General features: G+C 45.1%; 1 long non-coding RNA gene across 1 annotated transcript in view; it reads right to left on the bottom strand.

The window, feature by feature from the left end:
• Window positions 1-812: 812 nt before the first annotated feature.
• Window positions 813-13,572, bottom strand: part of LOC308073146 — a 34,539-nt gene continuing 21,779 nt past the window's right edge. Inside the window, exon 2 of the long non-coding RNA XR_013931932.1 lies at window positions 813-12,782. This is a non-coding gene — a long non-coding RNA (uncharacterized lncRNA). The remainder of the gene's footprint in view (window positions 12,783-13,572) is intronic.

Genomic DNA, 13,572 nt, shown 5'->3' with positions numbered 1-13,572 from the left:
AAAACTTGTCCTTGTTTTGCAGGCAGGGGAACAGAGGTGCGGTTAACTGGCTTATTGAAGATGGGGGAGGATTTGGCTGGGTACCTGTTTGTGCTGTGGGTACCAGCCGCCAGCAGCCCCAGCACGGTGTGGGATGGAGCAGAGCAGTTGCCAGAGCCCAGGGCACATCTGTCCTTAGCTGGCAGGGAGCTGGGGCAGTTTCGGCTTGTGATGGTAGGTGCTTGGTACACCGGGGCTGGTGCAGGCTGATGTGCTGGGTATACGTACGTTCAGCTTCTGGACCAAAAAACCACCCTCCCTTCCCTGGATACTCTATTTTGAGACTGTGTTACAACCACTAAATCATTGGAAAAACAAACCCGAATCCTGTAAAGTACTAGGACAAATATTTTCAAGGTTATTTTAAGGTTTATAAAAAATATTAATCTAGAGAGTAAAATACACTTTACATGATTAAACTGTCTTAATTTTGCAGTCATGCACATGGACTCCTTACTGGGTTACAGAAATTAAAGATGCCTCTGAGTCTAGAACTTACACTATCAGTGTCTGAGAGCATTTATGAATTAGTAGGTGCAATTATCCTCTTGAAATCTGTTGTCAAGATAGGCTTTGTTTAAAGTAGGCTCTCCTTTTGGCTGCTGTTGAGAAAACGCGCTGAGCTATAACATGCTGTTTGTTCACCTCTCCAGAACAGTGGGTGCACACATTGCTGAATTTGTCATTCGTTCACCATTCATATAGCATAAAGCCTCCTATTTAATATTGAGCAGTTGCTGTTAGATGCCTGAATGGCCAAAGATTTAAAAAAAAAAAAAAAAAAGTTCAATTAAAGACCAAGGCAAAAATAGATTCACGGGTTTTCTGTTTCAAATTAAACTCTTAAAAGCCTCTTTCCTGAATTTCTTCCATTTGAGTTTTGGATCTGGTCCTAAATGCTGGGTCTGAAACCCTGGACTACACCACAGTTTGTGCCCGTGTCAGTGACAGGCTGGATCCAACCACACCGAAACCCAGGGAAGCTTTGGGTGTCCTGCCTAGGTTCAGCAGAGCCACTTTGCCTTGCGGAACCTCTCTGCCATGCTGGACCCCACCTGTCCCCCCACGGCCTGTCCATCCCATGTCTAATCCGCCCAGGGCCAGTCTGGGTAAATATAACCTACTATATAAATAACAGGATCTGTGTTAGCTGTGAGGAATGGTAGGGGTTAAGTCATTTATAAGTTCAATTAATGAATTAAACTCGGTGGGAGACCTGCAGTGTTTCCCAGTTGTTCTCCAAGTATCACAACAAACCTCATTTTGGGAATGGTATCTAGGGGGGTATCTGGCTTTCTAATGTGGGGTTTGGTTTGGGCTCATCTCTTTCCAAAATATTATTTTAACCACTCTTTGTATTTCGTTTCCATACTTTTCCTTTGGTATGCTTTGAGAAAAGATTCTGCCAAAGACAGAAATGCTTTGAGCCCTGGAAAACATTTTTTTGCCATGTATATGGAAGGCGGTGTTTTGCTTGGCTTAGCTTGTGAAATACATGGCACAACCTGCATGAAATATTTGAGGCTGTGAGGAGACATGAGCAATTCTTGAAGGAAAGAAAGAAAGAAAGAAAGAAAAAAGTTAATTTTCATTCAATAGTCTCATTTGCTTATAGCCACACCCAGACAGGAGGTGTGGGGCAGAGCAAGGAAGAAGAGTTGATTTATGAACTTGTAAAATTAAAGTTGTTATAAAGTTAAAAAGAAACAAAACACACACACCCAAAAAAAGCTCAGGCTCATGGCAAGGTTACTACATATGTGAGCAGGAATTAAACCATTAGTGTTTGATAAAAATTCATGAGGCTTTCGAAGCACCAGAGGTTGAGATGAAAGCTCTGCCTCATGTGCCCAGGTTGTGAGGAAACAGGCTGCCAAGTGCCCCCATCCTCACCTGGGTGGGCTTCTCCCATAGAGGGTCGCTGTACGGTGTGGAAGGGTAACAGGGAGTTAATAGGGTTGTAGGGTAATCTAGGCTGGCAGGGACCCCTGGAGGTTTCCAGTCCAAGCTCCATCTCAAAGCAGGGTCAGCAGCAAGTGGTTGCTTCCCTGGGCTCCTCTCCTGCCCTTGGAGTGGCCAGGTGGCTCCTAATAAAAGTGTGAAGAAGAGATGGCAGAAGCAACTGAATCTGGCTTGACCTGCCCTTCAGCACTGAATTTGGATTTCTAGAGCAAACTAAAAACTAAAACCAGTACTGAATTTGGATTTCTAAACCAAACTAGAGCAGCCCCTGGGTTGCCGTGTTTCAGGCTGGTGCTGCTTGGAGCTCCTGGTGTAACAGGGACCTTGGGGTTAAAGCAGGGTTGTGGCCACTCAGTCTGCAGCCCGTGCCCGCTCCTCCACGGCGTGGTGGAAAAGGGCTGTTTGATCTTGTGTCTGAAGTGCGTGACTAATCTCCATCCATCGGTTCTGTCTGTGACAAGATTTTGGCTACAAGAAGAGGCTGTAGTAGTAAGCACTGCTCCCAGGTGGTGTGCTGTCACACTGCTGCCAGTCACACGCTGGGCTGACATAAGGGCACTTGGCCATCATCTGTACCCTAGTGTTCCCAGGGCCCTGTGACACCACACCAGAGCAAACCAAGATGATACGTCTCAGATTTCCAAATCCAAGTCACAGCTCCATGGAGGGGCAAGATGTGGGCAGAGGGACACAGAGCACCAGTGGAGGAGTTGGGGTTGCTGCAAGACACAGCAGCCGTGGGATGGTAGCTGGCTCCTCGGCACTGCTCCTGCCTGCAGCTGGTGGCACTTTGCGCTCTAGTTTGCTTGTAGCTGATTGCTTAACACCTTGCCTGGCAGTTTTCCTGACGTGCCTCCACCTGCAAACGAACGTCTTCTCCTGCAGCCCCTGGCAAAGCAAGCCATGCTCCAGTTGGGAATGTTTCTTGGAGAGATGCCTGGGAAGGAGAACCAGGGCTTCGAGAGACCAACTGGCCCCCAGACCACCCCCCTCACTCCATCCAAGCACTTTTCCGCTTGTCAGGGGAGCTTTTACTTCTCCAGAGCAGATAACATTATTAGGATGGCAATAAAATTGTAAGGCTGAGACTGGGTGGGCACCTTTTTGGGTGCTGCTTGTTTGCTTCTCGAAAGTGCTGATTTTTTTTCTTAAATTGCAAAGTGTCCTTTGAAGGTGTCCTGGGCTGCTGCCAAGGGCAATTTCTTCAGCTCAGGGGAAAGTGTGTGGATCTGGTAGCTGTGGGACAGATGGGATCAGGAGCCTGGCAAGTTGCGTTTTTTGGGAGCTTTGCATGACCGATGGTGGCATAGGCCACCTGGTTCCAGTGGCCCCCCTGTCTGCAGCACAGTGTGGACCAGCACCTCAGCTTGGTGTGGACCACACCAGCAGCTCATTAATGTCCCACGTCTCTTCAATGCCTCTTCATTTTGCTTGTTGCTTGCGAGGGTCTGATAGGCATAGCTCGTGTTTTGGAAGGGGGAAGAGGAGGTTTATAGATTTTTAAATTTTAAAAAAGTATTGCAATGAGTCTGACACCAGCCAAAATATCTTGACGCCAACATTCCTGCCAGCAGCCCATGCTGTGGCTTGAGCTACAGCTTGTCCAGCATGCTGGTGTGTGGTCCTTAGCATGTCCACTTGTTATTTCTGAAGACTTCATTTTCCTCTGCAGGCCTCCACAACCCTAGTGCAAATCTAGTTAATAAACCAAAAAAGGCTAGAAGCTGCACTTCTAGCAGGCAGTTGGAGACCAGATGATGCCCACAGTTGTTCCTATGGCTTCTGCCCTCAAACCCATCTTTTCCTGCAGCTGGAGCAAAACTCAGCAGACACACAAACGCTGCACAAGGATGAATGAGAGCAAAACCATTGAGAAGACCTCGGAGGACAGCTGGTTCCTGATACAGTCTGTCTGAGCTGGTTCCTTGCAGGTTCCTCCCAGCAGAAGCAGCCCCTCTAATCTGATTATCAACTCCTGAAACATCAAGCCCAATCTCTGTAGCTCATCTCCACTATGAGCTTTTATCGTAATTGATGGGGAAACATTGCTTTTCAAGTGGAAGAGTGTTCTCCCTGTTAGGCTCTAGAAGTAGAGCACATGTATGGGGTCCTGGCATTTTTGCTGCAGGCATCATTAAATCTGTTTAATTTGACTGTATCAGTGTGCCCAGTGCCTGCTGTGTGGCAGGGGAGCAAGCACCCATGCTTGTGCGCACTCCTGCAGAAAGACCTGGACTTCAGGAAGGTGAAGAAGGAAAATGGGAAAGCTGCTGTTGAGGAGTGATGGTTTGCCATTGCTTGATTAGGATGATTTAAATAATCCATTAGGGAGCAGGCAGGAAGAAGGAGCATCACCACCCACTCTCTGCCAGTGAGAGTGATTCGTTGCTATTATCAAGCGAGCAGCTGCTTTTTTTGGAGCCGTGCACAGAAGCTGTGGGCCTCACTGGAGGATGGGCTTGGGGGATTGAAAAGAATGTTTTTGCTTAGGAGAGGGGGAGCCCCGAGTAGCTGAGACAAGTGCAGCTGGTCATAATCAGCTGAACAGCGAGGGAAGGGCGAGGAAGCTGACCTGCTGGCAGTGGGAGAAGAAGAGCCTTTGAGGAGGCAACAAAACTCGTTGGGACTAGGGAAAAGTTGCACAGTGCAATGCAGAAATGCTGTGTGCGGTGCTTGGCTCTCCACAGGGGTTGTGTGGGATGTGGGAGGAGCAGGGCTGGAAGCAGAGTGTCTGGGGATGAGCAATGGAGCTGTGGGGGACATGTCCCAAAACACCAACCACTCAGTCAGTGGGGTGTCTCCATCTCCCTCATCCTCACTGAAGTGCAGTGTCCTTGAAATCTCCCTTGGTTTTGGGCATGGCCTGAACATAATCTGGAAGAATTAAAAATTGGGTAAAAAAAAGCCATCCAGGCACTTCAGTGTGGTGAGCACGGGTCCCAAACGGGTGCTCTTTTTAGCCAGACAGGTTCTGCCATCTGCACTTGGTTTCATCTTCCAAAACAACAGGGTGTGAACTTTGATATTTCCATGTTGTATGGCAAGAAATAACGTGTCTGTAACAGTTTTAATCCCAGGTATTACCTCTCCTCCAAACTTCAGAGATATACTGATATACACACCCTGCCTTCCCGCATGTGAGAGGGTAATTAGGAAGAAAAAATCCGGTTGTCTGTATGTTGCTACATGTCCTTCTAAGCAATCCCATTTTCCATAGGGATTATGTGCAGCTGAAGAGCAACCGTTATTGGGTATCCTGGGTGCTTTGCAGTGCATTGTGCACATAAACAAACAGTGAGACAGATTTCAGTACCTAATTATTTTACCCAAGAGAAGTAAATGAGAGCTTCAGAGCCCTGTGTCAATACAGGAATGAATAATGTGTCTGACTTAAAGAAAATTTTAGGATGGAATAAATTTAATATATTGGATTGAATGATCATGTGGATTGTAACCTTTGATTTTTTTCAGTATCTTTTCATAACAAAGGTAAAACTGATGAATTAAATCCTCTAATTAATATCCTCTTGGCTGGGGATATGAATAGTATGTAAATGTTGCCATTTGCTTAGCTACACTTCCAAAATGGGGATACAGAAATGCATAGCCTATACCTCTAAAAGGTGATATTTCTGCCAGTGTCCTGACATTAGCCTGGTCCAGTTGTCTGCATGTCCCCTTGTCACACCGCCATAAGTCAGGAAAATCTAAGGCATTTATAGAGAATTTTGTTTCCTCTTCTTTGGTTTGTTTTTGGTGTTTTGTTTTTTTTTTTAAATGAATTCGTTAATGCCTCTTTAAAAAAAAAAAAAAAAAGGGAAGGAGAAGTCTTGCATCTTCCTCCAGGTGAATACCAACTATTCACTGAGATAAGACAGTGGCAATGCCTCTGTTTCTGCTTTAAAGTCTAATATAATGGAGTTTTTGTGACACTAATTGAGTTATTAAGAGTACTGGACACAGGCTGAAGTCTGAGTGTATAACAGGAATCTGTACAGTTGTTAAAGACATCGGGGGAAAATTATACTTGGAGTTATAATGAAATAATTCCAAAGTATCTTCACTGAAATTAATGAGTTTACTTTGGATTCATTCTCTTGTAAGTAGGAGGTTGGCAGCAGCAGGGATAAAAAAGTGGCTTTCTCTGAAATAGGAAAGGGAAAAATACGAGCTAGACAATGACACAGAATTAATTTCTTAAGAAAAACCCTCTCATTCTGTTTGCATTGTTGGACATTTTTTGGGAAAAAAATATTGTAAAAATTAAGTGGAGTGGTAGAGAGGTGTGTGAGGGAGATGGGACCAGTTTGGTTTCAAATTTGAGGTTATTCACATGGTCTTCTCTGGTTGTATCATGTTAAAAAAAAAGGAAGAAAAAAAATTGACAGGGGAGAGGACACCAGCCCTGTCTCCAGCCATGCTCAGCAAGGTGAATCTTTCTCGGGGGTCAGGCATCCCCTTGGATGCACTCCTCTTCCTCGTACTGCATGGCAGTGGGCCACGTACAAGACAGACTGACAGGCAGCGCCATTCCCAGGTCGGGCTTGGGTCCTTCTTTCCTTAAGAAGTTCAAACCCTGGTGTGCAGCAGATCCTGCTGTTATGGGGAACTGCAGCAAGTGCAAGTGCAGCCCAGTCATTTACTGTGAATAAATTGGGACAAATTCCCAGGATTAATGTGGTTAGAACATGTTTATTTCGTGTCACACCCTGGGCTGCAGGGCAGGATGGTCCCTGTGCCCCGCTACACATGCAGCTGTGTCCTGCTGAAGTCCCAAAAGTCTGAGGTTTCTGGGGACTACAATGTCTTTGGGGTGAAGGACCACTTTTTGTGCCCCCTGACACCAGGAGACATTGAACTAAATGCTACATCACTGCTGCTGGAGATGCTGGCTGCAGGGCTGGGTTTGCCCTCTGCTGCGCTTACGATTCCTATAAAATGTTGTTTACCAGTCCACAAATACACTGTACAGCCCAATTTGACAGTGGTGGGGATACCACTCTCATGTCACTGGCAAAGTATCTGTTGACCCGTTCATTCCCGCAACCAGTTTGCAATATCTACCCATTTCCACTGTTGCACAGGAGATTTATAGAAACAACTGAGTCATTAGGTCAATTGGATTGTCTCATCGCTGTTTTGAATAATCCCTAGGCAGGCTGGGGTGCCTTATGAGACCATCTGAAACCTGTCCTCTGTCTTCAGAGGCTGAACTATAGAAGAGACCTCTGTGGGCACAGCACATGCTCCATTATAATGGGAATTGTAATGTTCTTGGTCACGGCTGTGAAGTATTTGCAAGACGATGGTATGGCAGACAGCATAGTGCTAGAATTTTTGTTCAAGTGCGTCCAGATGGCCTTAAAGGAAAAAAGAAACACCTCAACAGATATCAGTCCTGAACTGGTCAGGCAGTTGTACTAGATGGTTGTTGTAGGCTCCTTCCAACTGAAATAGCCTGTTTTATTCAAAACATCTAGGATTTGGTATTTGTTGTTCAAACACAGACACGTGCAGGTATGTTTGTGCTTATCATAGGAGTAGTGTGAAAATGTTTCAGTCAGCTTTAAGTCTTCATTCCTTGGTTTTAAACTGTATGTAGTCCCAAGCTCTGTGACATTATTACAGGTGACAGTGTCACTTGGTAATCCTGGGTAGGCTGTTGAAATGAGGGTAAATAGAAGAACCCAACCCTTCCCTGGCATCAGGTACTGAATACTGATTGGAGAAAGCTTCATTAAAAGGTCTTTGACAGGTATTTGTGTATTCAGGGGTTTACTTAGAGAGACATAGTATGGATTAGCAATAGCTGGCTGTCATGTTGGAAGCAGGATTATTCAGGGGCAACCACCAGCAAGAGTCATCAGATGGATGATGAACCAGTTTGCACCTAGAGCTCATGCAAGGGAGGAAATAAAGATTGTTTCAGCTTAAGGGAAGAGGGAAGCCACTGGAAGAAATATTTAGCATACAGAGTGTAAGAGGTATTGACTGGAGCGATGCTGAGTGCAAGTGGACTGGATTTTGTGCATGTGGGTTTGCAAACAGGTGGGTCAGGCACCACTGGTAACTCATCAGCTGAGCAGCTGCACAGAGGGAATAACTCTTGTGTTCAACAGGCAGGAAAAAAGGGTGCAAAACAAGTTTAATTGCTCACAAAGAATCAACCTGGTGTTTATGTAGTGGTGAATGGTTATTTTAAAGGCCAGCAAGTGATGTCCTTAAAGCAGGGAGTGGGTTATGAGACGGAGTTAAATCTTGATATGTATAAAGTCCTGGAAAGGAAAGGATAAGCTTTCAAAGCAAGCATGTACAGCTGCTCACACTTGTTCACTAACCCTTCCAAAACGTGTCCTGTGGGCATTCCCACACAGCATCAAGTGAATTGCTGATTCAGGAGGAAGCCACGTTGCTGAATGGCAGATGTTCAAGTTACCACTCGCCCTCTGCCCCCTTGGATGGTAAGGTTGCCAGAGTCTGGCTTCAAATGTTCCCTTCCCTCCCCTCTTCCACTTCCCTCACCCGCCCCATGCTCAATACGGACACTTTGATTCATTTTTCATAAATACAACCTCATGCACATTAATGTGTGTGATGAGAAAAGACAGAGTTTAGAAATACCTGGTGGATGCTGCTGGGGTAGAAACACCTTCAGGAAGGTGAACCTGGAGCATTTTTGCCTCTGCCATATACCAGGTGGTGGGCTGAGAATGGTGCTGGGGGCTGTGCATCACCACTGCACCCTCCACCTGGAGCAAATTGCCTTCAACTTAGAGGTGTGAATTGCTCCTGCTAGTGCTAGTGAAAGGAGGAGCGGAGGGTGGGACAGGACCCCTCTGAGCATGTGCCCACCTGGCAGGGTGGCAAGGGAAGAAAAGCCTGGCAGATGTGTGCCGGTAAAGTTCTCAGGGAAAGGCAGCATGGATAAGCCTTTGGGATGGCACTAGTAGGGTTGTGATCAACCAGGGTTTGATTTTCTCCATGAATGTGGTACCTTGGGTAGATTCAGCCTGCTCCCTTTACCCTTCATTGCAATTTTTGTCACCAGATCAAGCTATTAAAATGTTAATACAAAATATATAGTTAGTGCTTAGCATGCTGTATGCTTCTGATATGTACAATTTTTCCTTTCTGTATGCAGACCCCTGTACCATGCCCCAGTGTGTTGGTGCGTTTGTTCAAGGCTCATGGATTCAGGGAAAGACAGTTTCTGTGCAACATCAGACAGATGACTCTTGCTTTTGTAAAAGGAGGTACAGAAAGAGGAGTTAATGACACAGGGCCACAAAACTGAACCAAAATTCACAGTATCTCTTTTGCATAATATTTTGATATAAGAGACCACATGAACCTCTTGTCCTAGGGAAAGGTTGATAAGAGACTAGAGTTTGGCACTGTGCTAGGCCTAAGGGCACAGTAGCTGTAAATTAGCATAACAAAGATAAAGTTGCATAATCATTCCCATTCTAATTTGTTTTCAGTTAGCAATTTGTTGCAATCTTCAGCTTTTGAGCTAAATTTCCTGGGCTTGTTTTCCACCTGGAAAAAGGCATAGTGCTTAAGTGTATACTTACTTAAGCCAAATATTGCTAACTCATCTCTGCATCTAAGGAGGGAGAGGAAACTTTTCTCTTTTTATTATTTCTTATAATTCCTTCAGTGAATGTCGATAGAGCAGACACAGCTGGTTTTACATTGAAATGTGGTCTGGGAATGGGCCTTGCGAAGAGTGTCTGTCTTTGTTAGAAGAGTGCCATAAATCTGTTTAACATTGCAAGTTTGCAGCGCAGTAAAGATATTGTCAGGGAGCTGAGCTGCAAACGACTTCTGGATCACAGCTCTTTACTTAAAGGTGTCCACAAAAAGCTCCTGTACAGAGCAAAAGTAATAAATAACTTGGTTTGTGCTGAGCCTGGGAAGGCTTCAGCTAAGGAAGGCTTATTGATGCTTAATGAAAAGCATAACAATAAATGTGGTTGCTATATATTGCTTAGAAACATCTGAGGTGGAGGGAAGGGGTTCTTGCAAGGGGCTGAAAATCTGAGCCCACATTCCTGAGACTTTATATAGGGTAGCTTGGGGCTGTGACAATATCCTTGCATGAGACTTTGCATCAGGCACCTTCCACCTCTACAAGATAAGGAGGAGCATTATCTCATCTCCCCAAACTGTCTTGCGGGGGTCATTCTCTGCTGCATGAGGTAACTTGTGTGCGGGTGGATGTTGCAATAGCATGGCCAAATACATCCCACGCACAGGCCCTAATTTCATCTGAGATACTGCTTTGCTTTTTGGTTTCAGGATTTTTTGAAGGTTTTCTTTTATTATTTTTTTTTCAGGTCTGCAATCGATCAGCCAAAAGTCTGGTTTCGCAGTTGCATTGATTGCTCAGGAATTTTTTATGATTATTTATATTAGAAAGACTAACCCCAGGGAATCCAGTCTCTAATCTTCTGTGCCTCTGCTCCTTCTCCTTTGGATGGGTCTCAGACAGGGGCTGGTCTGTGATGCTCCAGAGAGGGCAGTCAGCTCAGGTCTGGCAGCCCTATGGCACTGGGCTGGTAATGCTCATTCCTGTGAGTGCAACCCAAAATTTTCCTTTGTAACTAGCAGCAGCATGTCAGCAAGGATGAAGAGACCTAGAACTGGATTTGATCACTGGGGTGGGTGGATTGGGATCACGTGATGCAAGAAGCTGTATAACAGACATTTGACCCCCAAAATGTGTCTTTCCAGGTCACAGATCCACTGGCATACATCAGGAGAGCCAACTGGGGAGATTCAAGGTAGGAACATTGACAAAGCATCCAGTTATTACTAAAAACATTTTGCTGGTAAAAGTGTTCACTAGAAGCCCTGTACAGTATTTATACAGGCCATGTGCAGAGCATGTCTGACTGGGGGGAAGTGTTTCCTCCGAAGCCTGGAGCTTTCTTGGTGCGCACAGTGCAGCATGTGTTTATGTTCAGAAAACCTCAGAAAAAATAAATTATTCTGGAAGCTGGAGAGGTCATCAGGCAGCCACTGAATTTCCTTGGGCCACCTTGCAGTGCTGGCACAGAGCTGCAGCCTGCATGGGGACATGACGCTTGTATCTGCACATGCAAAGAAATGTAAAATTGATTTGAATAGCTGCAAACTTCAGTGAGACTGTCCAAGTGGAAGGACATGCAGTGCTGGTAACCCCAGCAATGGAGGCTTTTGCAGGGATGCTCCCGCTTGCAGGAACATGCCTGCGGCTGGGCTCTGCAGCAGCCCATTGCATACCAGCACGGCACAACAGACACCCCCCCATGCTGCACCCACAGCCAAGCCTTGCTAATAACAGCCTGTTCATTTTGCATATTATTTTAAGCGCAGTTTTTTTATAAAAATCCCTTGTGTAGGTTAATCTCCCACCTGACTATTTGGGCACCCACTTCCCCACCCCATCTGAGCGGTTAGACTGCATCTCTGCTTGCTGGTGTCCCTGGGTGCAGCTGAACCAGCATTAACACTCATCTCCTGCACTGAGGCTCAGCGAAGCACTGAGGGGGTGCCCAATGCATTAATATAAAGTTAATGTCATTATGCTGCTATGATGAAATAGATTTATGTGTGCACCAGGTACGTTCTAGTATGTCAAAGCCAGTCAGAATTAATTCCATGGGTTTATTGTACTCTTAGTGGCATAGTTTTAAACCCAATGTAAGATGTTCAAGTGGCAATGGTAAAAACAGTGAAAGCGGGTTTGAAAATCAGCCCCTTATTGCTTAAATTGCATTTAAATGGAGATCTTGATATCTGAGCTGGTGGAATTTTCCAGTGATACATAAAATTAGATCTTTGTATTTGTTTTTATTTGCTATCTGCCGTTCATTTTGTTTGCCTTGGTTAAGTTTCCAATTTTCCTTTCATACAGTCTGCATGCTGATTAAACATACTTGGTGGGAACATTCTTGCTTGTTGCCTGGTTTATAGGAAGATGCCTTGCTAAGCAGGACCTGCACAGAGCCCAGGCTGTAAATAGCTGCCTTCACTGGAAACTTGGGATATTTGTTCCCCTTTGTAATCAGGTCCACTAGCAAATATCACAGCCTAACTATCACATCAGACAGAACCAGGGTAATAGCCCGAGTGCTTTATTTAATGTCGAAAAAATGCAGAGCTGGAAACTGTATTCTTACCTCTGCCAGTGACCGTTTCAGGAGTTTCAACACACCAGGAATCCCCCTGGTGCCTATTTAGACCAACAGTGATTTGCCATCCCACGCTGTCACATACCTCATTGAGCTCAGCTGTGTGAAACTTAAAATACTCAGACAATTCAAAAAGATGCTTGAGCACAAATCATGCTCCTAAACCACTGTTTTGATCTTCTGTGCTTCTTTTGCTATTTCTGAAGGTAGTTTTTTTCATAAGCAGAAACTTTTCATTAGCTCATAATTTTTGCTGTTTGCTTGAAAAACGGTTTCTTAACACACCCACACGCCCCTTGATCTGTTAGCAAAGCCACTGACACTGCAGGTGTAGCCCTGCTCCTGGACTTAGAAGCTCTGTTGGCAGAAGAAGATGAGCTCTGAGGAATAAAATGCTTGCTTCAGTTGCAACTATCTTGTGTTCAAAGCCCAGAACTATTGCGAGAGTTCATTTGATTGATCATAGATTAGATGAAGCTGATCTTTCCATTTAATTTCAGAGGGCTTTTCTGGCTTGTGCTTGCTCAGAAACTCATCCTCTTTCCACTCTGATGATTAATATTCATGCAGTGTAAGGTTTTATACAGGTTGTGCCATCCATTCCTAAAAATAACGTATAAACGTGTTTAATAGAAAGCTAATATGTCATTCTGGAAGGTTACAACTCTCCTAATGCTTTAGAGGACGTGAACTATATTCATGAACAGGTAAAAGCAAACAAGAATTTTCCCCATTAAAGGCAGGCAACCCTCTGCTCAAGGTGAATGTGTTTCATGGGAGAAGGAGAATTTGTCCCTCAAAACCAGCCCTGAAAAGACATCACGACGAGCTATGATTTCATTCTTAAAGAAGGGCAAATGACCAAACAAGCCACTTGTCTGCTCTAGCAAGTATCCAGCATTAGGGGAAGTGGGCTGTGCTGGGCAGCAGGGCAATAGGGCACTTGCCAGGGTTGGACACAACACCTGACTTCAGCTGGGAGGCTGATGCTTTCTACAGAACACTGGTTTTAATTAATAAACTGGCAGAATTTGGGCAGGGAGCATGCACTGTCTGTAGAAAAGAGCTGCTGGCTCCCACTGAGCAGAGGCAGTGCTAACACATCTGCACCCAGCAATCAGTGTGCCACGGGAAATTTGCTTCTCACAGCAGGCTCGCTTTTCCTCTGACAGCCATGGAAGCTATTTCGGATGAAAAAATAGCCGGAAGCAAGAACGGGAGGGAGAGGATGAGGTCAACTGATGGAGACATGCAAGTTTTCGTATTAGAGGACATAAAAGTAGCTTCCTTGCAGGCAGCAGTGCTGAGAAGTGCCTGACATGAGTATTCCCAAGAAATTTGTGGTTGAGAGTCCCAGTTTCCCAGCTGTGCTTCAGCCACTCATCCCAACTGG

The sequence above is a fragment of the Falco punctatus genome, assembly GCF_963210335.1.
Source record: "Falco punctatus genome assembly, chromosome: 1".
In the NCBI taxonomy this organism is placed as follows: domain Eukaryota; kingdom Metazoa; phylum Chordata; class Aves; order Falconiformes; family Falconidae; genus Falco; species Falco punctatus.
Note: the sequence above shows the minus strand (reverse complement) of the source record. Positions and strands in the feature narration are given on the sequence as shown.